Below are 21,111 nucleotides of genomic sequence, written 5' to 3'. Positions count from 1 at the left end.
GTTGAAGATCATTAAGGAAGGAGAAGAGTTCTTGGACAGAGCAGAATTATCTCTTCATGTTACAGAAAGAGAAGAAATTCGAAGTGCACCTGAAGAAACAGAGGAATGGAGACATGTGACCCAGAGAAGCAGGAGGATCAGGAGGCAGTCAGCACCCATACTGCTCAGAAACCAGTACCAGGCTCTCACGCAGGAAAACGATGAAGAAATACATCAGGATAAGACTTTGCCAACAAACAGCAACCTTGTACGCCTTCAGAGTCCTCCTGGATGGAGAAAGAAAAATGTTGTGAAGAAGAAACAGAGAGTGGTGGTCATGGGGGATTCCCTGCTGAGAGGAACAGAGGCCGCTATCTGCAGACCGGATATAACTTCAAGAGAAATGTGCTGTCTTCCAGGTGCAAAAATTAAAGATGTGTCTGACAGGATATCAGGACTCTTCAGACCTACAGATGACTACCCATTCCTGCTACTACATGTGGGGACAAATGACACCGCAAGAAACGACCTGGAAACCATCTGCAGAGACTTTGAAGACTTAGGCAAGAAAGTGAAAGAACTGGGAGCGCAGGTGGTCTTCTCTTCCATCCTCCCAGTGGATGGCCATGGAACAAGGAGGTGGAATAAGATTCTGCAGGTGAACAACTGGCTACGTCGATGGTGCCGTCAGCAACGATTTGGATTTCTGGATCACGGAGTGAACTACTTATACGATGGACTACTTGCTAGAGATGGCGTGCACGTTACGAAGACTGGAAAGCATGTATTTGGAAGTCGCCTTGCTACACTTGTAAGGAGAGCTTTAAACTAGAACAACATGGGAAGGGAAGCAAAAGACCAGAAAAAGCCATACACCTGACAAATGCTATTGAGAACTCTGCTATTAGAAGTGGAAAGGAAGAACAAAGACGAAAGAATATAATTAATAAAAATATTGGAGAAAGAGAAACCAATCACAAACTAAAATGTTTCTATACTAATGCACAAAGCATGGGCAACAAACAAGGAGAATTGGAACTACTAACACAGGAAAAGAAATATGATGTCATTGAAATCACTGAAACTTGGTGGGACAATACACATGATTGGAATACAAGACTAGAAGGATACAACTTATTTGCAAGAAACAGACTTGATAAACGAGGAGGGGGTGTCGCATTGTATGTTCGAAACGCGTATATCTGCACAGAGATTGAAGCTTCAGAGACTGGGAGTTCTGTGGAAACTGTTTGGGTAAGAATACAAGGACAGAACAATGGAAAGGACACCATTGTAGGCATTTACTACAGGCCGCCTGTGCAAGCCGAAGATATGGATGAACTCTTTATGCATCAGATGGCCAAGTTCTCCAAAAAATATGACATAGTTGTCATGGGAGATTTCAACTATCCAGACATTTGTTGGGAATCTCTCTCAGGCAAAACTAACAGGTCAAGGAAATTCTTATCCTCTCTTGCTGACAACTTTATCTTCCAAAAGGTAAGGGAGAAAACAAGGGGAACTGCTACCTTGGATCTAATCCTTATAAACAGGGAGGAAATGGTTGAGGAGGTAAAAGTGGCTGGGACCCTAGGAGGTAGCGACCATGCTATTTTAGAATTTTGGATAACTAGAGGCGGAAGACCTGTGAAGACTCAGACGTCAAGGTTAGATTACAGAAAGGCAGATTTTAAGGGATTCAGAAAGAGAATTGGAGGGATCCAATGGCTGGATATCCTTAAAGACAAAAATGTCCAGGAAGGATGGGAAATCTTGAAAAATGAAATTCTCAAAGCACAGTTGTTAACAATTCCGAAAAGAGGGAAGAATAGGAAGCATTTAAGGAAACCAGGATGGATGAACACAGAACTTAAGCACATGCTAAAAAGGAAGAAAAAAATGTTTATAAAATGGAAAGAGGGAGGCATATCTAAAGAAGAATATAATGCTGTCTGCAGAACCTGCAGGGCACAAATCAGATTATCTAAAGCTGAAAATGAACTGAGGCTTGCAAGAGATGTCAAAGGCAATAATAAAGGATTTTGGGGATATGTCAAAAGTAAAAGAAAAGTCAAAGATGCTATAGGATTTTTACAGGATGAAAATGATGAAATGGTAAGACAGGATGTTGAGAAGGCTGAACTTTTAAATTCCTATTTTGCATCTGTTTTCTCTCAGAAAGGAAATGCAACATCAACTGTTATTCACTATCCTATTAAGGGAATAGAAGAATCCAGGATATCTATAAACAGAAAGATAGTGAGGAAACACTTAGCTAACCTAAATGAATTCAAGTCTCCAGGTCCAGATGAATTACACCCCAGAGTACTGAAGGAGATAGCAGAAGAAATTTTTGAACCCCTCTCCATAATCTTTGAAAATTCTTGGAGAACAGGAGAAGTGCCAGAAGACTGGAGAAGAGCAAATGTTGTTCCTATCTTCAAAAAGGGGAAGAAGGTGGACCCAGGCAACTATAGGCCGGTGAGTCTGACTTCTATACCAGGAAAGATCTTTGAACAAATTATTAAACAACATGTATGTCAATACCTGGATAAGAATGAAGTGATTAAACAGAGTCAGCATGGGTTTGTAACTAATAAGTCATGTCAGACTAACTTTATTTCCTTCTATGACGGTATCACTGATTGGGTGGATCAAGGAAATGCTGTAGATATAGTATATCTTGACTTCAGCAAAGCATTTGACAAAGTCTCTCATACAATCCTTATTGAAAAAATGACTAAGTATGGAATGGACAAGGCAACTGTTAGGTGGATTCATAACTGGCTTAGTGATCGGACCCAAAGAGTGGTCGTAAATGGCTGCACATCCAGTTGGAAGAATGTCTCAAGTGGGGTACCACAGGGCTCTGTCCTGGGCCCTGTATTGTTCAACATCTTTATCAACGATTTAGATGAAGGAATTGAGGGTAAACTGATTAAATTTGCTGATGACACAAAGCTAGGAGGGATAGCTAATACTAGAGAAGAGAGAGAGAGGATTCAAAAAGATTTAAATAAACTGGAGAAGTGGGCAGCAACTAACAGAATGGTTTTTAACAGGGAGAAATGCAAAGTACTACATCTGGGCAATAAAAATGAAAAAAGCATATATAGAATGGGAGGAATAGGGCTAAGTGACAGCACATGTGAAAAAGACTTGGGTATACTAATAGATCACAGACTGAATATGAGTCAACAGTGTGATGCAGCAGCAAAAAAGGCAAATGCAATTCTAGGATGTATTAACAGAAGCATACAGTCTAGATCACGTGAAGTCATTATTTCCCTCTACTCCTCTTTGGTCAGACCTCATCTGGAATATTGTGTCCAGTTTTGGGCACCACATTTTAAAAAAGACATCAACAAACTGGAGTAAGTTCAGAAAAGAGCGACCAGAATGGTGACCGGTCTGCAAACCCTGTCTTATGAGGAAAGGTTGCAGGATTTGGGAATGTTTAGTTTGCAAAAGAGAAGACTGAGAGGAGACTTAATAGCTGTCTACAAATATCTAAAGGGCTGTCACATTGTAGAAGGATCAACTTTATTCTCATTTGCACAAGGAAAGACTAGAAGCAATGGGATGAAACTGAATGGGAGGAGACACAGATTAGATATTAGAAAAAACTTTTTGACAGTTAGAGTGATCAATGAGTGGAACAGGCTGCCACAAGAAGTGGTGAGTTCTCCTTCAATGGAAGTCTTCAAACAGAGGCTGGACAGACATCTGACTGGGATGATTTAGCGAATCCTGCTTTGAGCAGGGGGTTGGACCAGATGGCCCAGGAGGTCCCTTCCAACTCTACGATTCTATGATTCTATGATTCTATGATTAACTGACACATTTTTTTAAATTAATTTTTGCATGTCTCTTTTTGGACTGGTAGTTTTATTTAAGCCATAACATTAAGGGATTTTCGTATTTAATTGGTAAAAGTGCAAAGCACCTGCAAAAACAAGCAACTTTGCAATTTACCTCTTTTTAAAAATCCTCTCCGTTTTGAATAATGGAAGGAGTTTTTGCCCTTTAGGCTAAGTTCACACTAGGCGTTTTTGCTGCCTTTGTTGTTGTTGTCTTTTATATCTTAATTTCCAGCTGCATTTTACAGTACCAGCAAAGTCTGAGATTTCAGAAATCTCCTGCGCACAGCTTGGTTTTTTGGTCACCAGGATTTTGTGCTTTCATGGTTTGGTGGACATAGACCATGTCACTTCTTTTAGCCTTTTTTAGAGCATTTTTCACCAATTGACTTTAATCGGGGGTGAAACACATTGAAAAAGCGCACCAAAAATGCAGGTATCGGGTTTTGCTGCATCTTTTGTGCCAAAACCTGATTCCATAGAATTGGAATTTTTTTTTTTCCAATGCTAAACTTTGCATCATGCACAAGAGACAAATCTAGCATGCCAAAACTGCAAGAAAAACCAAGGAAAACATGTTTTTTTTTCTGCAGCTTCTTTCATGTCAAGAGATCAGGGTTTGCTGCAGAAAAAAATGCTGAAAAACGCCTAGTTTGAACTTACCCTTATTGTGTAGTGCTTATTGCCTAGGTGTCACGCACAGTGTAGGAAAAACTAAGCGCAACACGAAGGGATAAGGGGAAGGGAACCCAACACTAGGGAAAGGGGGAGTGGAGACCTCTAGGCAGATCTAACATCACCGTGTCTGCCCTAACATCCTTATATAGGTTCTGGACCTATCGCCGAGCAGGATGCCTAATTCTTGCCTGACGCTACCAGTAAGTCCTGCATACGGAAGGGCAGGATAAGCACTAGTCAACCCCCACTACAACTAAAGACAGAAGGGATACACAAACAAGAGGAACACTTAGCTTGAGTAGATTCAGCGAGAAACAAAAACTTCCTCCAAACACCAAAGGGGACGCAGCTCCAAGCCTCAACAGGGAAATGAAAAGATCACCGGCAACTTCCAGCAGCAAGCTGAGAGTTGTAAACACACCTGAGGTCTATCAGCAGTGGCCAGCCTCCTTAGCATGGAGCGCAGCATTTACTGACTCTACTCTACAGAGCTTGTAAGTGTTGCTTGGAAGCTGTCCAGATTGTTGAATTTCGCAAGCTTTTGTGCCGTTGTGCTCTTTCAATGTTGCAGAAATAAAGCTGCCTCTGCTTGTAACATCTGTGTGCGGCACAGTTCAGGACAGTTGCACAACCAAACAGCAGGAGCACGCTGGCAAGCAAGTAAGCTTATATTTTGTGAATATTTTTATGTAAGATATCTATGGCTGTACATTACAAGGGATTTATTTTTATTCATTTCTATGGGAGCAGATGTGTTCATTTCCCATAGAAATGAATGGATAGAGCAGCGCATGCACTGTCATCTCTACATTCCTGACTGCACACAACAGTGCTCTGCTCTCGAGACAAATGTAGATGCTATCACCGGGACTAGCACCTATCAGATATTTATGCCATGTACTGTCAATTTGCTATGAATATCCTAGATCGGATGCTTTTCAGGAGCTTCAACAGTCTGTACGCTACTGTTTGTTGGTCTCAATGACTCGCCGTAGAAAGAATGCTTCTAGCTGAGAATTAGACATTTAATGTTCCATGTCACATGGTCATTTGTATAAGCCCTAAGTATAAGGTCTTTCACTCGAACTGAAACGAAAAAAGTTTCAAAGATAACCTGTGACCAGGTGAAAAGTGGGCATTTTTTGCATTTATTTTTATTCCGGCTGCTCCCCGGAGTATTCTGTTTTTTTTTTCTTCAAATCCATCATACGGTTCCAGAGATATGGGACATTTTATTTAAGAATTATGTAATAATTTTTATAGTCTTTAACTAGGGGGCGTGGCCCACAGGGTAATAATGCAGAACATCCTAAAGACACGCCCCCGAGGTTCATGTGAGCCCCTCCTTATTTGGTAAAGGCCATAAAAACAGCGCTAAATAGAAAAGCTCATACCTCTGGAACCGTAGGGCGAATGAAAAAAGACAAAAACGGTATACTCAGTGGATCAGTTCCATCGAAATGCTAGTAAAAAATTTACACTATTGCCTTGGTGGATTGTCCTCTTTAAAGAGGTATTCCTATCTCCAAGATCCTATTCCAATATGTAGTAGGTGTAACAATAATATCAGCAAATACTGCCAATTAGAAGTGTAGTATAGTTCTTTTGATTCGCTGTGTTGCTTACGCCATGTGTGGGGCATTGTAGTAGCTTAGGTAGTCATGGTCACTATCACTCATATTGTGAATGTTAGGTAGATGTTAGTGGTCAAAACCATGGAAATCTAAGCCACTGCAATGCCCTGCGCATCTGGTAAGCGGCATAGCTAATCAGAAGAACTATAGTACATTTCTAATTGGAGATATTTGCTAATATTATTATAACACCTACTACTTATTGGGAGAAGATCTTGGAGATGGGAATACCCCTTTAAGTTCATAAAACTAAAACTATTAATTACCTGTGGCATTTTCCAACATTAGCTAACTCTTTTACAAGTAGTAATAAAGAGTACCCATCACTCGAGATTTGTAGTAAGCAGTTAATTCAGAAAAAGAATTTGCCGGTGGCTATAAATGGCGGCCATCGAGTTTTCTGGAATAGGCGGATGGCCCAAGTCCGCCAGATAGTGAAAGGCATTGCTTGTTAGCAGCTTGCCAATGACTTCTAAAGTAGGGTCTCGTATCAGAGACCCCAATATGATATCCGTATTGCCCGAAACTGCATATGTACGAGTAAGACCCCCCAATATATTATGTTGCCTTTCTGTAAAATCCACATTTCTCTGTATAAAGTATGATTTAAAGTCCTTCAGAATAAATTGCTCTGGTGCCGCTCAGCTTTGTATATCATCTCATTTACAATGATACGTTGCCAGATAGGTATTGATGCCGTACATGAATGACCTATTAAACTAGGAATAGGACTCTAAACTCAATTTGTTCTGGTAGCAAGCGAAGTTCTTAAGCGCCCCGTGATCAAATGTCTGATAAATCCTGTGCTAGGAAATTGAATTTATTCTGTACCAAAATAAATGTAAATTGCATCAATTCTTCAGCACATATTTGGTAGGATAAAGACTATTTTTTTCTTGATTTATATTCTTGATTTACTAGAGTATTGATGTCTGGGTAATCTATGGTCTAATGTTTGAGAATTTACATAAAACACATGAATAGCAAAAGCTGTCAGATGTTTTATACTAAGGGGAGGTGGTGAGACTGAAATGAGACTGTAATGTTAATTCTTAGATATTGCAGTTGGTATAGAACTAAAAAACAGACCGTGGATAAAATATAAACAGCCAGGAATATTTGTAGGAATGTTCAGAAAAGAGCGACCAGAACGGTGACCAGTCTGCAAACCCTGTCTTATGAGGAAAGGTTGCAGGATTTGGGAATGTTTAGTTTGCAAAAGAGAAGACTGAGAGGAGACTTAATAGCTGTCTACAAATATCTAAAGGGCTGTCACATTGTAGAAGGATCAACTTTATTCTCATTTGCACAAGAAAAGACTAGAAGCAATGGGATGAAACTGAATGGGAGGAGACACAGATTAGACATTAGAAAAAACTTTTTGACAGTTAGAGTGATCAATGAGTGGAACAAGCTGCCACGAGAAGTGGTGAGTTCTCCTCCAATGGAAGTCTTCAAATAGAGGCTGGACAGACATCGGACTGGGATGAAATACAGTTAGAACTATAAAATATGTAAGAAAAGACATCCTCTCTTGTCTTTGTGTTTATAGGAAAGCTGAAAAACAAATTGGCTGTCACAACTTTTCTAAAGTCCAGAATGGCAAATGTATCCAGTTCTGCAGTCATGCATTCAGTTCTAGTATAAAAAAAGTTGTTTTTTTTGTTTGTTTTTTTTTTAAGAAAATCATGAACATGCTCTTTACATATGTTAAATATGTTAGTTATTGTTAGCTGATAAAATTGCACTAAGTTTCAGTTTGCAATCTTCATTCCTTTGTTCATTTTTACACCCACTGATATGCTGGCTACTGTCTGATCTACTTTTCAAATATTTATCTTGTGAGAGTGTCTCTCCCAGTAATATAGGCTGGATATGATATCTGTTTGAATCCATGGTTCCATTGGCTCATATATCAGCACAGCTTCTATCCTGCAGTTATTTCCTCTTCATGTTCTTTCCTTCTTATCTGTAGCTTTGTTTTCTCTGCTCTTCCTGTAAGGGCAGTTTCACACGTCCAGATAATTTCGGTACCAGAAAAACCGGTACCGGAGCTATCCGTGTGTCCGTGTGCATACGGAGGTCATCCGTATGACATCCGTGTGCTATCCGTATGTTCGTGTGTACCATCCGTGTGCTGTCCGTGCGCTGTCCGTGTCCGTGTTTTTGAAAAATTACTTTTAATGTTAACCCTTTGACTTTTAAAAACGCACACGGATCACGCACGGACAGCATCCGTGTGCAGTACGTGTTTACACGGACCCATTGACTTGTATGGCTCCGTGTGATCCGTGCTGTTGCACAAAAACGGACATGTCAGCGTGTTTTGCACACGGACACACGATCCGTGAAAACATGCTGACATCTGCATAGACCCATTCATTCGAATGTGTCTACGTGTGTCAGTGTCTCCGGTACGTGAGAAAACTGTCACTACACGTACCGGAGACACTGACGTGTGAAACTGCCCTAACACTGAGAGAAGCGAGGGGGACAGAACCAGGAGCAGGAGCTCCAGCAGATTAGTAACATTTTTGCAGACCACTCAGCTAGATAAAGAACTTACAGATGCTATGTAGAAGCAAAATGGAAGAAAACTTTTAATGAAGACTACTTTGAAAGTTGCTTAAATTTAAGAAAATTGTTTTTTTTTGTTTGTTTTTTTTAAGAAACAGCCCTTTGGGTATTGATATCACTACTAGAGGTGAGAAAATATTGACGTTCAAATTGACCATCTTCATCAAATTTTTCCCATTATTCACCAAATCGAATCACAAATACTGAGGTCTCCTAGAAGTGTACCAAACACTTTTCAATCTCTTTCATATTACTAAGGCTGTGTTTGCCTCCTTCACATTCCTCTGTTTGCAGCACGAGTTGTGAAAGTTTTCACACATGCTGCAAACACTGATACATTCACAATCATTATAATCTATGGGTCTGCACATATGTCCATGTGACTCACATGTAGACATGTCTGTTTTTTCCAGTAGCACAGACATCAATAAGTCCCACATATGGATGACATGCGTGTGACACATACCAGAATAGAATGCAGAGTAGAATTGGCAGATGTTAGGTGTTATAACTGCAAAGATAGATCTATCTATCTACATGTAAAAGTTTGGACACCCCTGGCCAAAATAAATATTATTGGGAACAGTTAAGCAAGTTGAAGATGAAATGATCTTTTGCACACAACCAAAAGTATGCAAATCACATACATGCAATCACATGATGAACTACAGCAAAAGAAAACCAGTGCACAAATGTCCAAGTATATTAAAATATAAATCTTTATTCGAGACCACAGATAAAATTTGGCAATAATTGCATACAACAGTGACACCGAAAAAGTGGCAGCGTGTAGGAGCACAGTGCACCTATATCAGATGGTATATAGCAGTCAGGATGTGCAGAGTAATAAATAAAGAGTTAACAAGAGAGAACCAAGGAAAACTGGGGTTAATTATTTTAAACAGTAAGTGGTCAGCAACAGAAGTAAGGGAGAAGTCCCTGCTTACTAACACCAAGACTATGTCTAAATAAACATACAGAAATCCTTAGGGCCTCATAAACAGTAATAGTTCAAACACATACTAGAACGGGTTAACACGGGGCTACCACACGCTGCCAGACCCCAACGCGCGTTTCGGATATAGTTCCTTCCTCAGGGGGCGTGATACTTGGGTATAGCTCATTTTGTCGCCCTTTTTGCTATTTAATCACATGATGAGTAGAGATGAGCGAATTTATTCGGATTTGGTTCCGAATACGATCGGATTCGAATATTGTTTTTGCAATATTCGTCGAACACATCCGAACGTCATTAGCGTCCATGTGAGTAGAAATTACCGAATGTGTTCAGAACCGATCATAAGACATACGTTCGGCACAAATAGTGTTCGAATATGGCACGAATATGTCAAAATCAGATTCGGGGCCAAAATCCGAACAAATACGCTCATCTCTAATGATGAGCACCAGCATTGGCAATACCATAGAATCGTGACAGCGTGAACAGACTTAAGATTGTCACACACAACAGACAGAAGTAGGTTGATGGTTGAACAGCCATCTACATATTAGCTAGTATTGGTTAGTAGAGTCATTCAAACAGGCCTTACATTTTCAATGAAACCAGGTGTAAAAGGGAACAGAAAGCTTTGATCATCTTGGTCGAAATCATCTATTTTGATCAACTTTAGACTAATAAGTATGACTAACTTTAGTAACTACTAGAGTTGAGCGATACCGTCCGATACTTCAAAGTATCGTATCGGATGGTATCGGCCGATCTTTAAAAAAAGTATCGGTATCGCCGATTCCGATACCGGAAGTCCCATTCAAGTCTATGGGACTTCCGGTATCGGAATAAGAAAAACCCTTTCCTGCCCTTGTACAGCCTCTCTGGGGTCTGTACGGGCCTTTCGGGGGGCTGTGCCGGCCTGCCAGGGGGTCTGTGCAGGCTCCGGTGGTCTGTGCCGGCCTGCCGGTGGTCTGTGCAGGCTCCGGGGGGCTGTGCCGGCCTGCCGGGGGGCTGTGCCGGCCTGCCGGGGGGCTGTGCAGGCTCCGGGGGGCTGTGCCGGCCTGCCGGGGGGCTGTGCCGGCCTGCCGGTGGGCTGTGCAGGCTCTGGGGGTCTGTGCAGGCATCGTCCGATGGGACTACAAGTCCCATCGGGCAATGCCTGCTACCATGACAGTGATTGACACATTAGCCAATGATGGGACAGTAGTAGTCCCATCATCCGGCTAATGTGTTAAATGTAAAAAAAAAAAAAAAAAAAAAAATTACATGCTACATACATACAACATGCATACTACATACATGCTACATTCATACTACATACTACATACATGCTACATTCATACTACATAAATACTACATGCAACATACATACTACATATATACTACATGCATGCTACATACATACTGCATGCTACATACATACCACATATATACTACATATATACTACATGCATGCTACATGCATGCTACATGCTACATACATAACACATATATACTACATGCATGCTACATACATACTACATGCTACATACTACATATATACTACATGCATGCTACATACTACATGCTACATACATACTACATATATACTACATGCATGCTACATACATACTGCATGCTACATGCATGCTACATACATACTACATACATACTACATGCTACATACATACTACATATATACTACATACATACTACATACATACTACATGCATGTTACATACATACCGCATACATAACACATATATACTACATGCATGCTACATACATACTACATGCTACATACATACCATATACATACTACATGCATGCTACATACATACTACATGCATGCTACATACATACTACATGCTACATACATACTACATATATACTACATGCATGCTACATACATACTACATGCTACATACATACTACATATATACTACATGCATGCTACATACTACATGCTACATACATACTACATACATACTACATGCTACATACATACCACATATATACTACATACATACAATACATTCATACAATACATACATAGACATACAGTACATATAACATAGAGTAACATACTTACCAATACTTGTCACATTGTTCCCCGAAGCCATTGTCTTTTCCGGAATAAATATTAACATAACAAACCACAAAAATACTCACCCACGATCCGAAGCAGTCCACGAGTGTGTCCCACGACGATCTTGGGTAGAGAACTGCAGCATCAGCTGTTGCTGCCGTTCTCTACGGGCTGCAGGAATCCAATGACGGAAGGTAGGTATCCTTCCGCACTGTATTCCTCCGCCACTTAAAAAAAAAAAAAAGTCCCTAGTCTCACTTTATGCCATTGCTGTGTGGGAAATTCCCACGCAGCAATGGCATAAAGTGAGACTAGGGACTTTTTTTTTTTTAAGTGGCGGAGGAATACAGTGCGGAAGGATACCTACCTTCCGTCATTGGATTCCTGCAGCCCGTAGAGAACGGCAGCATCATCTGATGCTGCAGTTCTCTACCCAAGATCGTCGTGGGACACACTCGTGGACTGCTTCGGATCGTGGGTGAGTATTTTTGTGGTTTGTTATGTTAATATTTATCCCGGAAAAGACAATGGCTTCGGGGAACAATGTGACAAGTATTGGTAAGTATGTTACTCTATGTTATATGTACTGTATGTCTATGTATGTATTGTATGAATGTATTGTATGTATGTAGTATATATGTGGTATGTATGTAGCATGTAGTATGTATGTAGCATGCATGTAGCATGTAGTATGTATGTAGCATGCATGTAGTATATATGTAGTATGTATGTAGCATGCATGTAGTATATATGTAGCATGTATGTAGTATGTATGTGGTATGTATGTAGCATGTAGTATGTATGTAGCATGCATGTAGTATATATGTAGTATGTATGTAGCATGTAGTATGTATGTAGTATGTATGTAGTATGTATGTGGTATGTATGTAGCATGTAGTATGTATGTAGCATGCATGTAGTATATATGTAGTATGTATGTAGCATGTAGTATGTATGTAGTATGTATGTAGTATGTATGTGGTATGTATGTAGCATGTAGTATGTATGTAGCATGCATGTAGTATATATGTAGTATGTATGTAGCATGTAGTATGTATGTAGCATGCATGTAGTATGTATGTAGCATGCATGTAGTATGTATGTAGCATGCATGTAGTATGTATGTAGTATGTATGTAGTATGTATGTAGCATGCAGTATGTATGTAGCATGTATGTAGTATGTATGTAGTATATATGTAGTATGTATGTAGCATGTAGTATGTATGTAGCATGCATGTAGTATATATGTAGTATGTATGTAGCATGCATGTAGTATGTATGTAGTATGTATGTAGTATGTATGTAGCATGCAGTATGTATGTAGCATGTATGTAGTATGTATGTAGCATGCATGTAGTATGTATGTAGCATGTAGTATGTATGTAGCATGCATGTAGTATGTATGTAGCATGTATGTAGTATGTATGTAGTATGTATGTAGCATGTAGTATGTATGTAGCATGCATGTAGTATGTATGTAGTATGTATGTAGCATGCAGTATGTATGTAGCATGTATGTAGTATGTATGTAGTATATATGTAGTATGTATGTAGCATGTAGTATGTATGTAGCATGCATGTAGTATGTATGTAGTATGTATGTAGTATGTATGTAGCATGTATGTAGTATGTATGTAGTATGTATGTAGCATGTAGTATGTATGTAGCATGCATGTAGTATGTATGTAGTATGTATGTAGTATGTATGTAGCATGCAGTATGTATGTAGCATGTATGTAGTATGTATGTAGTATATATGTAGTATGTATGTAGCATGTAGTATGTATGTAGCATGCATGTAGTATATATGTAGTATGTATGTAGCATGCATGTAGTATGTATGTAGTATGTATGTAGTATGTATGTAGCATGCAGTATGTATGTAGCATGTATGTAGTATGTATGTAGCATGCATGTAGTATGTATGTAGCATGTAGTATGTATGTAGCATGCATGTAGTATGTATGTAGCATGTATGTAGTATGTATGTAGTATGTATGTAGCATGTAGTATGTATGTAGCATGCATGTAGTATGTATGTAGTATTTTTTTTTTTTTTTTTAACATTTAACACATTAGCCGGATGATGGGACTACTACTGTCCCATCATTGGCTAATGTGTCAATCACTGTCATGGTAGCAGGCATCGCCCGATGGGACTTGTAGTCCCATCGGACGATGCTTGCACAGACCCCCGGACATCAGCACAGCCCCCCGGCAGGCCGGCACAGCCCCCCGGCAGGCCGGTACAGACCCCCACAGGGTGCACAGACCACCGGCAGGCCGGCACAGCCCCCCGGCAGGCCGGTACAGACCCCGGGCAGTCCACACAGCCCCCCGGCAGGCCGGCACAGCCCCCCGGCAGGCCGGCAGAGACCCCCGGAAGGCCCGAAATGACGGCGCATCATGATGCGCACACACCGCGCATCATGATGACGTCAGGCCGTCAATCAACTGAACTTCCGATTCCGATGCCGAATTCCGATATTGAAAAAATATCGGAAGTCGGTATCGGAATTCCGATACAGCAAGTATCGGCCGATACCCGATACTTGCGGTATCGGAATGCTCAACACTAGTAACTACCAATCTAAAGACCCCCATATATGCTAATGTGTATGGGGGCATCATGATTCTCCTCCAACAGTTGATGTTGGGGGCGAGAAGGATTGGGCAGTTGGAATTCCAGTGTCCGGTCTTTTTTTTTTTTCAGGGGAGACCAGTGACAAAGATGTCTGCTGAATGAACATGTGGCCAATAACTATCTCATGTGTATGGCCAGTTTAAAGGTGTATTCTCAAGTTTGTAAGCTTTCAATAGGACAGTTGGACGTCTGACCGATGAAATCCGAAAGTTGGGGCTTTAAGGACCCCCATATGGATGGAGTGGTGGTGGATCATGTACACTGCTGCTCCATTCATTCTAATAGTGGTGCCTATTCTAATAGTTTGCCTAAGACCAGATGAGCGCAGCACTCTGCTATCTGCAGTCCGATTAGGAATGAATCATAGAATCATAGAATCATAGAATCATAGAATCGTAGAGTTGGAAGGGACCTCCTGGGCCATCTGGTCCAACCCCCTGCTCAAAGCAGGATTCGCTAAATCATCCCAGTCAGATGTCTGTCCAGCCTCTGTTTAAAGACTTCCATTGATGGAGAACTCACCACTTCTCGTGGCAGCTTGTTCCACTCATTGATCACTCTAACTGTCAAAAAGTTTTTTCTAATATCTAATCTGTGTCTCCTCCCATTCAGTTTCATCCCATTGCTTCTAGTCTTTCCTTGTGCAAATGAGAATAAAGTTGATCCTTCTACAATGTGACAGCCCTTGAGATATTTATAGACAGCTATTAAGTCTCCTCTCAGTCTTCTCTTTTGCAAACTAAACATTCCCAAATCCTGCAACCTTTCCTCATAAGACAGGGTTTGCAGACCGGTCACCATTCTGGTCGCTCTTTTCTGAACTTTCTCCAGTTTGTTGATGTCTTTTTTAAAATGTGGTGCCCAAAACTGGACACAATATTCCAGATGAGGTCTGACCAAAGAGGAGTAGAGGGAAATAATGACTTCACGTGATCTAGACTGTATGCTTCTGTTAATACATCCTAGAATTGCATTTGCCTTTTTTGCTGCTGCATCACACTGTTGACTCATATTCAGTCTGTGATCTATTAGTATACCCAAGTCTTTTTCACATGTGCTGTTGCTTAACCCTATTCCTCCCATTCTGTATATGCTGTTTTCATTTTTATTGCCCAGATGTAGTACTTTGCATTTTTCCCTGTTAAAAACCATTCTGTTAGTTGCTGCCCACTTCTCCAGTTTATTTATATCTTTTTGAATCCTCTCTCTCTTCTCTAGTATTAGCTATCCCTCCTAGCTTTGTCTCATCAGCAAATTTAATCAGTTTACCCTCAATTCCATCATCTAAATCATTGGAAAGATGTTGAACAATACAGGGCCCAGGACAGAGCCCTGTGGTACCCCACTTGAGACGTTCTTCCAAGTGGATGTGCAGCCATTTACGACCACTCTTTGGGTCCGATCACTAAGCCAGTTATGAATCCACCTAACAGTTGCCTTGTCCATTCCATACTTAGTCATTTTTTCAATAAGGATTGTATGAGATACTTTGTCAAATGCTTTGCTGAAGTCAAGATATACTATATCTACAGCATTTCCTTGATCCACCCAATCAGTGATTCCGTCATAGAAGGAAATTAAGTTAGTCTGACATGACTTATTAGTTACAAACCCATGCTGACTCTGTTTAATCACTTCATTCTTATCCAGGTACTGACATACATGTTGTTTAATAATTTGTTCAAAGATCTTTCCTGGTATAGAAGTCAGACTCACCGGCCTATAGTTGCCTGGGTCCACCTTCTTCCCCTTTTTGAAGATAGGAACAACATTGGCTCTTCTCCAGTCTTCTGGCACTTCTCCTGTTCTCCAAGAATTTTCAAAGATTATGGAGAGGGGTTCAAAAATTTCTTCTGCTATCTCCTTCAGTACTCTGGGGTGTAATTCATCTGGACCTGGAGACTTGAATTCATTTAGGTTAGCTAAGTGTTTCCTCACTATCTTTCTCTTTATAGATATCCTGGATTCTTCTATTCCCTTAATAGGACAGTGAAGAACAGTTGATGCTACATTTCCTTTCTGAGAAAACAGATGCAAAATAGGAATTTAAAAGTTCGGCCTTCTCAACATCTCGTCTTACCATTTCATCATTTTCATCCTGTAAAAATCCTATAGCATCTTTGACTTTTATTTTACTTTTGACATATCCCCAAAATCCTTTATTATTGCTTATGACATCTCTTGCAAGCCTCATTTCATTGTCAGCTTTAAGTAATCTGATTTGTGCCCTGCAGGTTCTGCAGACAGCATTATATTCTTCTTTAGATATGCCTCCCTCTTTCCATTTTATAAACATATAAGAGAATGGAGCAGAAGTTCACACTATCGACCACCGCTCCATTCACATGGAGCTCTTTAGATGCCCTGTTCCCAGGATCGGTGGGAGTCACACAGTGGTCAGATCCCCAACCCCAGAGATTGATTGATTGATTGACTGGAAAGTTATCTCATATTCTATAGATAGGGGATAACTTCCAAAATTGAGAATATCCCTTTAAGTTTCACCCAAAGTTTTTAAACTGGCTGCTAAAGTTCTGGCGTGATATCATACATATACATGCTGATACAGGAAAGATATATATCTTTGTACCGTGTTAGCCAGTAGATAGAAAGATATTAAGATTTTAGAGTCCTCAGTGGTTAATACCTTTTTAATGGCTAACTGAAAAGATGGTAACAAATGGCAAACTTTCGAGACTACTCAGGTCTCTTCATCAACCATAGAATGCCTGATCTACGCCTTACAATGCCTGATGAAGAGACCTGAGTAGTTTTGAAAGCTCACAATTTGTTACCATCTTTTCCACTAGCCATTAAAAGGTATCAACCACTGAGGACTCTAAAATCTTAATATTTATCATACATACTATCATTTTTACAACTTACAAGTGATACAACTTCTGACCATGTACAGTACAGTACAGTGAGTTACTATACTGAATCCTAAAAATTCAGCAAATTACAAATCTGCTGCACAAAAATAATTCAATGCCAGATCATAAAGTTGTAAAGTACTGATACATCTTGGCAGTTAAAAAAAAAAAATTAGGTAAAAATAAAATCTCATTCTTGGCAACCAGACCTCTTCATCTAAAGGACAGGAAATAAGGTCTTTATGCTTATGCATTGTAATTTTGGCCTCATTAATGCATCCGTCCTTTCTGCTGTCAGTGTCCTAAATTTATGTGGCATAAAAGTGCAAAAATTAAAGAAAATAGATAATTGTATATAAATAACTATAAAGAAAATTTTACTTTACATCACATAAGTAGGTAGAAAATATCAGGGGTGAAATTAAATAAGTGGATATTGGGTGCCCCTTCCCCTTCAGTAAGTGGCAGCCAAGGTAGACCGCCACCTGCATCCCTTCTTCTGGCCGGTATGGTTATTCACTACCTGGTTTATATTTCCTGATAGTCAAAACTGTGACCAAGTAAGCCATGGCTAGAAGAGTCCTGTGGCTAGTGATTCTGATAGTCTTTTTATGGGCAATGTATGGCATTATCTATGAGTTAGTGGAGTACTGTGGTTTTTTGTACTGTTATTATATATAATGTATAGTAATGGCTAATAATAACTTTACTCCAATATATAGGATATTTACAAACCTATTAGGGTTTAGCCATCTCTGAAGATTATTGAGCGTGCGCATTAAAAGGGGTTTACAGTTTTTGAAAAACCGCTCTCCGCAGATTTGCAGTTTGTTAGGAAAAAAACCCCCACAAACTGTTTTTCTCACCCCATCCTAAGAATAATAGTCTGATACATAACCACCCATTTCGATTAATGGTATTCAATATGGTATGCTTGTTGTTTGTTGGTGAACTATTTTATATAAACCTTAAGGCTTTGTTCACACGCTGCTTTTTTATGCCACGTTTAAGCTTCTTACAAAAAAGCAGGTTTTGCTCAGTTTTTGTTGCATTTTTGCCTATTTTTTTCTGTGTTTTTGATGCATTTTTTGCATTTTTTTTTACTGCGTTTTTGTCAGGCTACATTCGTCTCTTGTGCATGCTGATGAAGTTGAATCAGATTTTTTTTTATGCACTGAACTTTATCAGGTTTTTGGCACCAAAAGCGCAGCAAAACCTGCTACCTGCGGTTTTGCTTAATTTTTGCAGCGTTTTTGCACTACCCACAATAGGTGAAAGAAGTGACATGCTGCATTTCGCAAAAAAATAAAACTCTTACGACAAAACAGTCAGGGAAACAAAAAAAAACAAGGTCGGTGCATTAGATTGCTGAAATCTTATTGACATTGCCAGTACTGTAAAATAAAGGTAAAAATTAGCATAAAAATGCTGAAATTTTTTTTTAAAAAACCCGAAGTAAAAATGCAACGTGTGAACATAGCCTAAAAGAACCTGTCTCGGTTAGAAAAGCACATGGCTGCAGTTCATTTTTAAAAAACAAACTGAGCCTTACTCACCCTCCCCAGATACAGCGATGAGTCTCGGGGTCTGTTATTGTATTATTGTGTGATATCATGTCGGCTCTGAGCAGCTTGTGCCGTCCACTCGGGCAGAGCCGCAGAGGATGGTAATTGTCTGCAGTGCTGTCAATGTTACATCAGCGCTGCAGGCAAAAATAGACATGGGGAGCAACTGCAGAGACTCAGCCCCGGACCTGGAGAGGGTGATTAAAACCATGTTTGGGTTTTTTTTTTTTTAAACTGCAGCTGGGAGTCAGAGTTTTTTCAGAAACCAGAACATCCCTTTAATTGGGCATGCGCTCCCAACTACTCTATGTGGAAACATTTCACATTTTTCTCCATAAATATTTCTTCTGTGAGACGATTATCTGTATATCTGCCATATTGGCAGGCCGATGGTTTTGCTTTTCCTACACTGATGCTTCTGTTATGTTATATGAAGAACAGACTGTACATAAGGATGGAGATTGTGGTGAGGCGGGTGAGTTGCCGTAAGGCGCTACTAACTGATAAGATTCTCCAGCGCTCAGCATGAGATGTTTTTCTCCAATGTGAATGAACAAAGTGTTTGTTAGAATTTTTTATCCTAAACGTAGCAAACTTTTGCTCAGAGGAAGAGTATGAAATGTGTTATGTAAGATCCCGGTGCCTATTTCCAGTCCAGTAAAGCAACTCTTTTACCGAGATGCATTATATTATGTAATTCCGACAAGAATTGTATGTGATTATCCTCCGACCGTTCCATAAACTGAAAATACTAAACAGAGGCAAATCATAAATATAACAGATCTGTCAACAGCATCGTGTCCACAGTTTCCTGAAGCAAACCTTGTTTGCACTTGCACTTGCACTTGCACTTTGCACCTTGTGGGCACAATGGCAACGTCACAGTTTAAAAATTGTATCGGCAGCAGATTCTTCATTATCTCACATTGCAAGGGTTTGTGGGTGAAGCTTTAGTGCCGATCTCTGCTCCGAGCCATCCATGTGTCCTCTGAACTCTGTCCATTTTTTACTATTTAATGTTGAAGTTTTGAATTGTTTTTTTTTTTTTGTTTGCATAAGAAGTAAAGTGGATGTTAAAAAAGGACACACAAAAATGGATGCAAGTTGGATCCAGCAAACTGGTCAAAAATAGACCTTTATTTTTTTATGCAAAAAACGGACATCAGAATGAGGCCTTAATCATTAGCCAAATCAAAACTCAACCTCAGTATAGTTCGGTGCTACATATTACAACATTTTGGGTACGAGAAAAAGGAACCCACATAGAAAGCAAGAAAGCATTCGGTTTAACCCTTTAAAGACCATTATATTTTTTATTTGTTTTTTCTCCTTTTTTTCATCTTTTTTTTTTTCTCTGTCGTGTTCGACTTTTTATTCGCACAATGAGTTGTAGTTTTGAAAAACATGTAAATTACAACCCTTTTTTTGTCATCAGGGGAGTAAAAACTTCCGGCACTGAAAAGGAAAAAAGTATATAACCTTTTAGGTAGGTGTCATTTCAGTTGTTGGTATTGAAGGTGTATGGGCAACTTTAGTAGCTGTGTGAAGGAACTGGTTGCCATTGTTATGGGGTCACTGGGACTAGAATGTCATTATGGGGCCACGATGACTAGCTCTGCTAAAGTGATATGATGGCTGACACAATGGAGGTTGCTGCCCAGGAATGAAAAGTATCTAATTAAAATATTTTAGGGATTTTTTTTTTTGTCTGAAGATGTTATTGCTGCATATAAAATTTACTTCTTTAGAAGACATTTCTTAAAGGAAATGTCACCAGGTTTTTCACTTTCCCATCTGAGTGCAGCATGATGTAGGGGCAAAGACCCTGATTCCATCAATGTGTTCCTTACTGGGATTCTAGCTCCAGCATTGGTAAAATCTTGTTTTATTGGCTGCAGATCTGCCAGTTCTTTGAGTTCTGTGCTCTGTATGATCCGGCCCTCACCACTGATTGGCAGCTCTCTGTGCACACTGTGCAGGAAGCAGCCAACCAGAAATGTGGGCAGGGTTATACAGAGATCAGCATTCCGAGATCTGCAACAGAGAAAACGGGGATTTTACAAAACTACAGCATGCAGCTCCGTAACTGAGATATCGATGGAATCAAGGTCTCTGTCTCCATTTTATGCTGCTCTCAGATTAAATTGAAAAAACCTGGTGACAGATTCCCTTTAAAATTTGGCAAAGATGAGAAACGTTTGCTTCAATTACTTCCTGGAGGATCCAATGGATAATTTTTCCATCAGTCAGAAATAATCAATTTTCTGCCACGGATGTTTA

At 39.8% G+C, this 21,111-nt stretch overlaps 1 protein-coding gene across 3 annotated transcripts in view; it reads left to right on the top strand.

Moving 5' to 3' along the window:
• TNR (tenascin R) overlaps positions 1–21,111 on the top strand; it is a 544,894-nt gene that overhangs the window by 444,284 nt on the left and 79,499 nt on the right. The gene's annotated exons all lie outside the window — the stretch shown is intronic.

This window comes from Dendrobates tinctorius, unplaced genomic scaffold, assembly GCF_039654945.1.
Source record: "Dendrobates tinctorius isolate UK_male_01 unplaced genomic scaffold, ASM3965494v1 ptg000396l, whole genome shotgun sequence".
NCBI lineage: Eukaryota > Metazoa > Chordata > Amphibia > Anura > Dendrobatidae > Dendrobates > Dendrobates tinctorius.
Note: the sequence above shows the minus strand (reverse complement) of the source record. Positions and strands in the feature narration are given on the sequence as shown.